We start from the raw sequence: 13,934 nt of genomic DNA, 5'->3' as shown, positions 1-13,934 counted from the left end.
GGCAGTATCCAAAAAAAAACCAGGTCAAAATCCAGAAATTATTCAACAAAAATCAAGAAAAAAAACTCTTCAATACTTTTTTTTATAGAAACGCATCAGCAGAATGTTTTATCGAATTCTAATCTTCCAGAAACCTCCTATGATTATTATGTTTAAACTTGCTAAAAAAACGTTTTCAATCTCAAAGTTTATAACTTATAATATCTTAATCAACATACCTACTAAATCAGACTTAACTGATTTAGTTAGAGTTTTTTGTTGAATTTTTATTGAAGTCGATATATCCAGTCAAAGTTCAGTCTTTTTTCAACGAAATCCGGGAAACCGGGCCGGATCGGACCATTCTCAAAATTTTTATCAAATATTCGGATAAGTCCGGTTAAAACCAGGCAATCTGGTAAGCTTTGGATAGATCATCATAAAAATATTGAAGTTACCTTGATCATGAAGCAAAATTGACTATTTAAATGTCCCTTAAGGATGATTGACAATCACATCCATTTAACTTGTGCTACGTAAAGACTGTGGCTTTAAAAATGGGCGTCAACACTTCCTGCAAAGAGATGGATGAGCATCAGTAAGCCTTGATTGCTTTTGGCACCTCCCTACTAGTGTGTCCATTTCCCGGCCATTTTTCCGTTCCCGAGAATCGGGAAATCTGGTGGCTTGGCGGGAAATATTGTAAATGTAAAATATATGCACTTTGGTTCAAATATCAAGCTTTCGTGCATACAAGCCCATAATTTTTTCAAAATGTACTCTTCATAATTATTTTTTTAATTATTTTTAATCAAACTGTTTCCAACAATGATAAATTAAAAACATTCAAACGCACTATAAAATAACCAGAATAATTCAAATGAAGAATTCATTCATGTAATTAGGAGTTGCAAAAAAAATTTCGTTTTTCTGAACGTTTTACATATTTGCTCTTCATATGATAAAATACGATGTTGTCTTCATTTTTATGTTTTATAACTCATCTGGCTTCCAAAGCGAGAGGGAAACAATTGCATAAATGTAACTTTCAAGAAAACACAATACGCCTACTTGCTGCGCGATTTTTCATATATTTTTCGAAGTGTTGTGGAGTTTCATTCAATGAAAACGGTGTGGAAATACATATGATATTTTTAAACTTATCTGTTTGAACTTAAAAAACTGCATCAAATGGCTGCAAAATGTCTACTGCCACAGGAATCGGCATATTTACATAGAATTTTGTATGACTATATTTTCAAAAAGAACAGCCAGTTGGTGGTTCCGGTGGCTATCAGGCTTTTCCAGCGAAATTATTTTATACATGTCGGGAATTCCCCGGAATGAAACTTTGATTCCCGGGAATAGGGAATTCTCAAATTTTTCAAATTCCCGGGAATTCCCGCCCGGGAAATCCCGGGACGGACACTCTACTCCCTACTCTGGGTGCTTTTGATGAAAAAAAAAATATAGAAATTGGGTGCCATGACTTTTGTTTGATACGAATAGAAACCAAAAATTAATTTTCAAATTCCACGAAAACATTTTCGAAATTATCTCTCCGTTGTGTTTTTCTATACGCAAAGACGAACACAACAAAAAAAATTACATGCAAATCGAATGCACCCTGCAAGAGTAATTCGTGTACGTACATATAAATGCCTCCATTTTTATATATAAAGCCATGAAAGCCATTCAATTGATGCGGGACAAAGGGTCTAGAACGCACCTTTGAAGGTTTCCATAAATATGCTCTTGGCTCATTTTCAACTTCTATAAAATTTTCTCCTACTAAGCATCTGCTTTATCTATCCGTCATTTAATTTCAATCATTAATTCTTCTATTAAGGATTCTCGTCGTAAAAAGTTCACCACAATGCCTTTAAACTAGCATATAATTTCTTAATTTTTGCAATAAATTCTATTTTCAAAGGGTCACATTAAGTACAGATTTGTGACTTTCGGTAATTAAAGTATTTAAATGTATTAAAAATTAGAATCTTAAATCTATCAAATGCAACCAGCGATGATTTTAAAAATAGTCTTATGATTTTATTGGTTCGATTTTTTTCACATTTAAAGTTAATTAATTATAAACAATAAACATTTTGTTTCTACTTACAGTTACATTGAATTTTAAATTTTGAAGCCTGTTCTCAACATTATGCAATGTAATACCCTAGGTTGGAACATTAGTTCCATATTGTGATTCAATTACTCTTTAACGTTTGTATAGTATTTATGTTAACAGTTTAAATGTAACATTAGAGAACTTTTGCAACTCAAGTTATGTGCACGGTTTCGATGTAATATCGCAACACTCTTTTTGCTGTTTATGAGCACGAAGACTTTCATAAAACCTTTCACAAAAAAAGAAGTTACTGAAAAAGAATTGAATACAAGACCACATGTTATACTGAGAACAACTTCAAAGTATTGATTTTAACAAGGTTAGGTTTTCAAAAAAGTTTTATTGGGAAGACGTTCCAGCTTTCCATAGAGCACTTCAAGCAAACGTACAGAACAAATCACTTGCTGGTGTATTATCGCATAACAAGCCCCAGCTTAATTATGTGCCGAGGTAGTCTAGTCGCTAGCGAATACGCACGAGTCTGGTTTTGGTAAGCTAGGCGTACTGGGATTGATAACCGGTATCGGCAGAAAACTTTTGGGTTAAAATCACATAAATGGCCAACAGGTAAGATGTGCTTTCTTAAAATTCTCGTTTCTGAGAATGTTCAATCAGTTGCCCAGGCCAGGTAAATATACACGTATGCCGGAATTCATAAAGTAAACTAGCCAGTCTGATTGACTTATTCTTCCAAAATATACTTTCATCAACATGCGCAATACATTTACTCCATAACAGTTAAAACGAAGCCATGGAGTCCGGATAAAGTGTAAGCTGCATTGGAGGTTTGTCGAGCTAGTTAATCTAAATAATGCATGTAAGCACATACTTAGGCAGAAGCTGCGGTGAATCCGTGCACCCATTGTGGATAACCAACATACATGAGTGTTTTTCCCAGCTAAATTTTCAGCTCCAATGGTGTCCAGACATTAAGTTTACGTAGTTCTTGAGCTAAAGCTTTGATTGGTGCATGATAAATTAAGAGTTAACATTTATTTCTAATGGTCTTGTGTGAGGAACGAAAAGGTATAACCATTTCATGTTTTTGCCAAATTGCAACAATTAATATTTTTGCTGAATACTCGAAATATGTGAAAATCATATTTTCATTATTTTTCTCTTCATATACTCATCATTACAAACTATTGAGAATTTTTTCATGGAAAACTAAAAAATCATGAAATGAAGGGTTAAGACACTTGTTACAAACAAAAAAAAAACTTATTCTAAATCCTGTTCAGTGGAGTACTAACATTGAACTACTTTCACATGACTTATAACAACTATCTAATCATCTCGAATCACAGACGCATCACATAAAAAAAATATCTCCCTAAACGGCATTCGACAGTTCCTCCGTCCAACGCTCAAGATTCGTTAGTTTTCGCGCACGCAACCGGTCTTGCCGTTTGGCCAAACCCCCGTATCGAATTCGGTCTGGCAATATGTCCGCACATGAGCGACGGCCCCCAAAAGGTAGGGAATTCCTACCATCCATCGGAAAACCGGCTGCTGCTCTTCGCTGGCGATGACGATGATGACGACGACGATGATGATGAAAAGATGACGAACGAGCAGGATTGGTCCAGGATTGGTTGGAAAGACGAGCCGCGGCCAGGAGAGACGTGCAACCCATCAATCATCATGGCTACATAAACAACCGGCAGGCAAGGGAGAAACGCGCATTCGTTCATTCGTTAGCTTGCTCGCTCGCTTTTCGCTGGTTTCTCCTGATTCTCTGAAAGGCGATTGGGGATTTACGATGAAACGGCCGGGGCAAGTTAGTGAGCTTCTATGTATTTGCTGGTCGATGTTGTCTGTGCGTATCAGTTTTCCCACCCCCTTTTAAAGACGGACGAGGTGAATGTTTCTTTTTTGTTTTCAATGTTGCCTGCCGTACAATAGTGAATGTATAAGTCAAGTCATTCTGATGTTCGCAGTATGCGTTTTTACATAAATCATAATTGGCAAATGAGAAAGGCTTTCTGAAGAAATGAGAACAAATTTTAACCAATGTTGCAAAAATAAGAAAAAACAAAAATTACAAAAAAAAGTATGAAAAAAACATAAAAAAAAAATAAATTTAACAACTGTCAGAAATGACAAAAATGACAAAAATGACAAAAATGACAAAAATGACAAAAATGACAAAAATGACAAAAATGACAAAAATGACAAAAATGACAAAAATGACAAAAATGACAAAAATTACAAAAATGACAAAAATGACAAAAATGACAAAAATGACAAAAATGACAAAAATGACAAAAATGACAAAAATGACAAAAATGACAAAAATGACAAAAATGACAAAAATGACAAAAATGACAAAAATGACAAAAATGACAAAAATGACAAAAATGACAAAAAAGACAAAAATGACAAAAATGACAAAAATGACAAAAATGACAAATATGACAAAAATGACAAAAATGACAAAAATGACAAAAATGACAAAAATGACAAAAATGACAAAAATGACAAAAATGACAAAAATGACAAAAATGACAAAAATGACAAAAATGACAAAAATGACAAAAATGACAAAAATGACAAAAATGACAAAAATGACAAAAATGACAAAAATGACAAAAATGACAAAAATGACAAAAATGACAAAAATGACAAAAATGACAAAAATGACAAAAATGACAAAAATGACAAAAATGACAAAAATGACAAAAATGACAAAAATGACAAAAATGACAAAAATGACAAAAATGACAAAAATGACAAAAATGACAAAAATGACAAAAATGACAAAAATGACAAAAATGACAAAAATGACAAAAATGACAAAAATGACAAAAATGACAAAAATGACAAAAATGACAAAAATGACAAAAATGACAAAAATGACAAAAATGACAAAAATGACAAAAATGACAAAAATGACAAAAATGACAAAAATGACAAAAATGACAAAAATGACAAAAATGACAAAAATGACAAAAATGACAAAAATGACAAAAATGACAAAAATGACAAAAATGACAAAAATGACAAAAATGACAAAAATGACAAAAATGACAAAAATGACAAAAATGACAAAAATGACAAAAATGACAAAAATGACAAAAATGACAAAAATGACAAAAATGACAAAAATGACAAAAATGACAAAAATGACAAAAATGACAAAAATGACAAAAATGACAAAAATGACAAAAATGACAAAAATGACAAAAATGACAAAAATGACAAAAATGACAAAAATGACAAAAATGACAAAAATGACAAAAATGACAAAAATGACAAAAATGACAAAAATGACAAAAATGACAAAAATGACAAAAATGACAAAAATGACAAAAATGACAAAAATGACAAAAATGACAAAAATGACAAAAATGACAAAAATGACAAAAATGACAAAAATGACAAAAATGACAAAAATGACAAAAATGACAAAAATGACAAAAATGACAAAAATGACAAAAATGACAAAAATGACAAAAATGACAAAAATGACAAAAATGACAAAAATGACAAAAATGACAAAAATGACAAAAATGACAAAAATGACAAAAATGACAAAAATGACAAAAATGACAAAAATGACAAAAATGACAAAAATGACAAAAATGACAAAAATGACAAAAATGACAAAAATGACAAAAATGACAAAAATGACAAAAATGACAAAAATGACAAAAATGACAAAAATGACAAAAATGACAAAAATGACAAAAATGACAAAAATGACAAAAATGACAAAAATGACAAAAATGACAAAAATGACAAAAATGACAAAAATGACAAAAATGACAAAAATGACAAAAATGACAAAAATGACAAAAATGACAAAAATGACAAAAATGACAAAAATGACAAAAATGACAAAAATGACAAAAATGACAAAAATGACAAAAATGACAAAATTGACAAAAATGACAAAAATGACCAAAATGACAAAAATGACAAAAATGACAAAAATGACAAAAATGACAAAAATGACAAAAATGACAAAAATGACAAAAATGACAAAAATGACAAAAATGACAAAAATGACAAAAATGACAAAAATGACAAAAATGACAAAAATGACAAAAATGACAAAAATGACAAAAATGACAAAAATGACAAAAATGACAAAAATGACAAAAATGACAAAAATGACAAAAATGACAAAAATGACAAAAATGACAAAAATGACAAAAATGACAAAAATGACAAAAATGACAAAAATGACAAAAATGACAAAAATGACAAAAATGACAAAAATGACAAAAATGACAAAAATGACAAAAATGACAAAAATGACAAAAATGACAAAAATGACAAAAATGACAAAAATGACAAAAATGACAAAAATGACAAGAATGACAAAAATGACAAAAATGACAAAAATGACAAAAATGACAAAAATGACAAAAATGACAAAAATGACAAAAATGACAAAAATGACAAAAATGACAAAAATGACAAAAATGACAAAAATGACAAAAATGACAAAAATGACAAAAATGACAAATATGACAAAAATGACAAAAATGACAAAAATGACAAAAATGACAAAAATGACAAAAATGACAAAAATGACAAAAATGACAAAAATGACAAAAATGACAAAAATGACAAAAATGACAAAAATGACAAAAATGACAAAAATGACAAAAATGACAAAAATGACAAAAATGACAAAAATGACAAAAATGACAAAAATGACAAAAATGACAAAAATGACAAAAATGACAAAAATGACAAAAATGACAAAAATGACAAAAATGACAAAAATGACAAAAATGACAAAAATGACAAAAATGACAAAAATGACAAAAATGACAAAAATGACAAAAATGACAAAAATGACAAAAATGACAAAAATGACAAAAATGACCAAAATGACAAAAATGACAAAAATGTCATAAATTAAAGAATGACAAATATAAAAAAAAATACAGAAATGACAAAAATGACAAAAACAACAAAAAATAACAAAAATGACAAAAATCTCAAAATGACAAAAATGACTACAATGAGAAAAATATCTTATGTTTCAGTGATTTCCTTTTAAGATTTTAAATAATTTTAGGTCTTTTGGAAAGTTCTTGTGAGCATTTTCAGATCTTTTCTTCATCTCAAAATTGCTTCGAACAATCAGCTGTTTCAAAACGGGCCCAACAAGTCGTTGACCTTGACAGCCCACCCTAATCTAAGTTTCCTCCCCAATCCATTCAGATGAAAATGGGCAACCAGCAACCTCACATCTCCTTTACCATCATTATCATCACATGCTGTTAGGCGCTAATAACGAGACCATAACCTAGCACATAAAATGTGAATATCCGCAGAAAGCAACGGAAAAAAAGGCAACATAAATCGACAAACGGCTACCAAATAGGTTTTCGTACGCCGTAGTAACTCAAATTCTCCAGCCGGTCGATGGACGGGAAGTTGGTTTATGGCCAGGAAAGTACATAAACCAGCGAAAAATCTATTTACATTTTTGCTTGAATGAATTGAATTTTTTTTCATTTTTGACGTCTCGTTTGAAAAAAAAAAGCTCACTTCCAAAAGTCACTATATAACTAATTTCAGTTCAGACACTTTTTATCCAGAATCTTGAAAAGATACTTCTACAAATATTGCCAATCTTCTAAGCAATACTGTAAACGTAAAGCAAGTAAAGATAAACCCATAAGAAGGAGTAGCAAAAGCGCAAAACATGCTGGCGAAAACGCACCCAAAACATAAAAACACACACACTGTCGTAAATGTCCGGGGCTCGTATTCGCGCGCGCAACCACGAGACGTGATAACAATTTACAGCGTAACCCGGGCGGCTTTCATCCCCCCTTACCAGACTGAAAGTGTTTTTTTTTTTTCTCTTCTTTTTCTTGGTTCTTAACTTTTGGCTAGAAGAAAGTAAGAATCCTGTGTACGATATTAACATGTTTTGTTCCGTTTTCGACTTTGGGGAGCTCCTTGAGAACTCTTGAAGAATGTTTGAACTTTTGATTTGAAGGAATTTTTAAGCATTTTGGTTGATGGCCTAGTTTGTGAGACTTGTCCGGCTAGTAAGCTTGAATTTTTTTTATTTATTTATAGGTATCTTAATGAGAACACAGAAGAGTGAATTTTTACCCAAATAAGTTACATTTAAAGATAAAAAGACAAGAAATTAATTAAGCAAAAAGTTTTTCGAAGAATTTTTATGTTTTTTATTTCTTAGGAAGGTAATCAATAAATGAAATTGACTCCATTTGATATGTAGCTTAAGATTAGAAAATGCAAAACACATAATTATTAATGATATTTTTAAGTTATTGGATTAAGGTCGAATATGATTATAAAGTAAATAGATTTTTTTTAAATATAGTTCAAGGGAGGAGAAGGGAATCCACATTAGAATATAAATACATCACCTACAATCAGCAACGTGATGAAAATTTGTGTTTGCCTTCAAAGCTTATAAAATAGATTTTAAGTATTTCCAGATCTGCTAGAACGTTCGTAGTGAATATGATTTTTAGAAGCTTTGGTTGAATAACGTAGGAATATTTGTAAAGATTTTTTTAACATTTTTAACAAGATTTCTTAGATATGTTTCTCACCATTTACTTGTTTTTTTGTTAATTTATTTTCGGCATATCAGTAAAAATTTATATTCTTGGAGAAAGAATAATGGATTTGAAAATTGATTCAGATGGATAAAAAAGTTAAGAGAAAATTTACATGTGTTTAAAAGAGCCAAAAAAGTATTATTGCGAGGTATACTTATTAACGTACACTATACTTTACCCTGAAACATTTCATTATTTAGGAGAAGTAGGATAGAGGTAGCACTACCTTAACTTTGTTCTGGAAAATTCTTGCAGATTCACGCGTATTAATTCGCTCAAACTTCATAGAAGTTTTTGATGCTCATGAATAATAATTGTGTGATTAATAGGTGTTCTAAAAGTAGCTTAAATAACAGAATTAGATTTAGGGTAGTTGCCATAGACCGAACAACATTTTTAATTAGTTTAAAATTTATATTTACGACAGAATTGACAGACTGGCATTGGATAATCTAGCTGGTGTATTTATTCGATTTCGATGTTTACTTTTGAATCTGCTACAATTAACTCAGAAGACTTAAATTTAGCACCTGTTAGATAGCTTGCTAAATTTAAGCACTGAGTTAGACGGCTCGCTACACGAAACTAATCACCTCTAATTAAAATTCGAACGATTACAAATATTTTCAAATATTGCTGGCTTTTTGCCAAATAGTAAAAAACAAACGATACAGAAAACAATACAGTGAATTTCAGTCTTCCTTCCCTAGTAGAGAACATGAATGCTACGAACGGACCATTACATTTTCACTGATATGCCGAAAAAAAAATTAAAAAAAAAACAAGATTTCGAAAACATTAATGACATTTGTTTTAAGCAGGAATAAATAACATGGATGAGTCGGTTTTGTGCGGCCCGCGATACTTTTCTTTAATTTTTTTTTTTATTTGGGTACAAATCAATGGATAACATATTGAATCTTATTTAACTTCAATGAAATCATATTTTAAATCATGGGTGGCAAACATTTTCAACAGGCAGGCCAAATTACAAAAATGAAATTGGCTGGCCGGCCAAAAAAGTACTAACAATTAACAATACTAACAATTTTTTGAAAATGCTTAAAAACATTTGGCCAGGTCACATCGAGTGTAGATTCAATTTAATAAATCATTTTTGTCACTTGCATATTTTTACAAATCTTGCTCCATTTAAAAAATAGTAGATATATTACGCAATAGGTACCTAATTGAGTAACTCTCCCTACTTATGTATAAACGTCAATCTTTTCAAAGGACCTCCTCGGTTTATACATCCCAGAATTGTCTAATCGCGTGACTACAATGGACGTTAAGTCAATTTTATGGTCTCTAAATATAAAAGAAAACCACCGCTCATTTTCCAAAGTTTTAAAGTTAACCGTTCTCCTTAGAAAATGTTGATAAACAATTTAAAAAAACCCCAGAATGAAATTGTTGAAAAAAGAAACTTTCACAAGTTTTCGATATTTAAAAGAAAAGTATTTTTAACGAACAATAGTTATCTCATAAATAATATTTGTTTTTCAAAGTGCGAACCTCAACCTCAACTCAATCAAACCGTTTTCAACTTTCCAGAATCGCAATTTGAACAGTGTATAACTAGGGAAAGGCTTCTATAAACAGGATGAATACGAATTTGATCGTTGATTGGTTATGCACCTTTTTTAAATAAATTATTGCTATTTCTGACAGTAAAAACAACCCAAAAAATTTATGGAAGGTGTAAAACAATAAGAATTTAAAATTTCCATACAAAGCTTGCAGCGATCTAATGTCCAATTTTAGTAACAAATCATAGATTTTCAACATATTGAGGACCAAATCTAATGTATTCCGACTTTTACTTAAGGGGGGGGTAGGGTCTAACGGGTATAAAAAAAAACACCATTTTCACGATTTTTTTCTGGAGCTATCGTTCAAACAAATGTATTCAAATTTTTTGCATTATACAAAGCATTGTTAAAAGAACATTTAGTAATTTTTTCGTAGAAAAAGATTGAAAAATGAGCCGGTGACGGAGCATTTTCGAGGATGCCTTTTATAAAACAGAATTTGCGGTGGACACTGTATCTCAGCACAGGATCATCTGAAGTCAAAAAATCAGAGCAAAATATTTTTAATAGATGTTTTTCTGGACCCCAACGTTTTTATTTAACTTAAAAATATTTTTATGAAATTTTTGTGGCTGTTTGAAGTAAAAACTACAATTTTTCACTTAAAAATCCGCAATTTTTCAACTGTAAAATCTCCCCAAATTAAAAAAATCAAAAAAGTAAAACGTTGGGGTCTGGTATTATATATATAGAAAATATGTTCCAAATTTGAAAAGAATCGGATAAGTAGTTTTCAAATGACGATGTCCACGGACTTTAAAAATGTGCTTTCGAGAAAAACGCGTTTGAAGTTTCTGCTCTTGCTTTCTTGCAGTGTTACATAGGAGGAGATAAAGGCCTATAACTTCTACAGTTTTGCTTCAATTGACTTGAAAATTTGACACAACATTCTTGAAATGTTTTACAATAAGAAAATAAAAAAATAAAAAAATCGATTTTTTTAAAATGTTAGACCCTACCCCCCCCTTAACGCATTTTGCTACCCTGATAATTACTTCTCTGAAATCTTAACTTTTGAATAATTTCATATGAAATCAAATATTATACTTCAACTCCAGAATTTGAGGTATGCACAATTTATCCATGAAATCTTTAGTTGAATGTTTTTCGCGGCTCTTGAAAATATCACAAAAAATTAAAATTAAGTAAGTTTCCATTGATTTTTATCATTTTAAAGATTAAACAAATTATCAACCTAGTTTTATAAAAGCCAATTATTCAGTGAAAAAATCAATGGTTTTCGAGAAAAAAAAAATCAAAGATTTTTCAGTTATTTTTTATATTTCATTCCAAAACAAATGCCATTGGAAACCAAAAACTTTAATTACTTAAAATAAATCCTTAAATCAGTCAAAGTTTTGTTGACATAGTGAAATTTTATAATTTCAACCGGGATGGTCACGACACTTGTTCAAAAAACGCCATCTTTTTAAGACAATTTTGTCTTTTGGCTCAATTTTCAGACGCCTACAAAATTATATTAATTCATTTTCTTCATAATTAGATAGATATCATGTAGACGATTCCAAAATGGTATAATTTATGAAAATCGATTCTGTAGTTTTTGAAGATACATCAGAAATAGAAATCCAGGTCTATATGACCTTAACATAGGCTTACCAGATACTTTCAGAAAAAAGCGGGACATTTCGCGAAAAAAAGCGGGACATCGCCCAAAAAAGCGGGACATTTCAAAAACTCTTGAAAACCGAATTTTTATGACCATTTGAATACAAATGTGTATGTTCCTTTAGCTTAAATAATTCATAGATAGTAATAATATATGGATACACGAAATTTGTTTAAGAAATTGAATTCTCTAGAAAACTTTCATTTATCTATATTGCGAACACGCAAGTCAAAACTGTTGAAGTTCAGAGCAATTTAAAATCCGAAATAAGAAGAAAGTTTCTACATTTTTTAACAGTCGTTCTTGATTACAACTTTTTACAAGTTTATTTAATTAAACTCATCCATTAATTCATTGATTGATTGAAAATAGTTTACTTTCGCTCGGAAGTCCAGTTCTATTTTATCTGGAATTTGAATTTTTTCTTAAGCTTTACATTTAAGGGATTCGGCTAGGGTTCAGGAGAAACATCTGGAGCTATCATCATTTGAAAACCATTTAACAATATTTTCTTCAATCGAAAAGTATAAGACATCGCTAGAAGGTGCACAAAGAACGCAAAGGACACAAAATTAAGGAAAAGTTTGGTCTTACCTGGTTCCTAGCTTTCGTTAAAAATGCCTTGATTTTTCACTTTATTTCAAAGTTGAACATAAAAAACTTGAATTGAGTTATTTTTTTTTTTTATTTTTACGTCCAAAATCATTTTATATAAATAATCATGAACAGTTTTTTGGAAGCCTAAAATACGATGTAAAATCTGCTGATGATTTTTGTTGAAAAAATATGTGTATTTTTTTGAATAACTTCGTGGTTTTAACCAAATTTGCCCGGATATTTTTCGGATTTTGCGTTGAAAATTTTGGAATCAAATGCCCGAATTTTGTCAGGTTTCAGATAAAATAGCCCGGATTCGCTCTGTCCGGATGTGTCTGGAAAATATTTTGGCAACCTTAAATGCTAAGAACTTGACGAGTAAATTAATCTTTATTTTTGAGGAGAAAAAATACAAAAAAAAAACAATATATTTGAATGATTTACGGTGTTGAACCATTGAATTTAAATAAAGGCTAAATTTAGGTTTTTTCAGTGTAAATCAGTGAAACTTCTTAAAATTGTTATTCAGTTCTACAACCTCATCGTTAAATGTCAATTTCTTTAAGTAAGACTATTTCTAGTTTTGAAAATTATAGTTGGATAAAAGGAGATTGGAGAATAAAATGACCGGAGTTGAATATGATCGAGGAGGGATTTTATAAGAACACTGACCAACTATTTTGATGTGAAAGAATCGCAGAGGGTTGTGTCTACCACAAAAAAAATTTCAGAAAAAAGCGGGACATTTTGAGAAAAAAGCGGGACGGCGGGACATTTTCTAAAAAAGCGGGACATGTCCCGCTTTTGCGGGACGGATGGCAACCCTACCTTAACAGGCTTATTATGTTATATGTTTGTTGTTTGTTTATAATTATATCCTACAATCATTCGGTTAATCACCTTTTTGTCTCGCAAATCATTCATTTATTCTTTAATTTATTTATGACTTAATTTTGAAGATTATTTCCCTTCATAATACATTTTTGATATATTTGTCGTTCTGTGATTTGATCCAAATAATCTGTAACAGTTTACGTAAAAGTCATACCAAATATGGAACAATCGAGTACTTTAACTTGTAGAATAACAAATGATTCCCTTGGAGGCAAAGGGGTATAAGTGCATAAAAGATTATTTCGAGAAAACACGCTTTAAAGTTATTGTGTTTGGCCATTTTCATATATTTTTCGGAACATTCACCAAATATACTTTGAGATATGAAGAATCTTTCGGCATCATTAACTCAAAATCGGTCATTTTGTCACTTATACCCCTTTGGCTCTGAGGGCCTCAAATTTTATTACTAACGTCATAAGATTTTCATTCATCAGCGTTCAAAACTCTATCCTAGAATTATTGGAAAATATTAGAATTATTAAATATAGATATTCAATTAAAAAAAATTGAAATTTTGTACGAATTTTTCTTAAATCCAT

This window comes from Uranotaenia lowii, chromosome 2, assembly GCF_029784155.1.
Source record: "Uranotaenia lowii strain MFRU-FL chromosome 2, ASM2978415v1, whole genome shotgun sequence".
In the NCBI taxonomy this organism is placed as follows: domain Eukaryota; kingdom Metazoa; phylum Arthropoda; class Insecta; order Diptera; family Culicidae; genus Uranotaenia; species Uranotaenia lowii.
Note: the sequence above shows the minus strand (reverse complement) of the source record.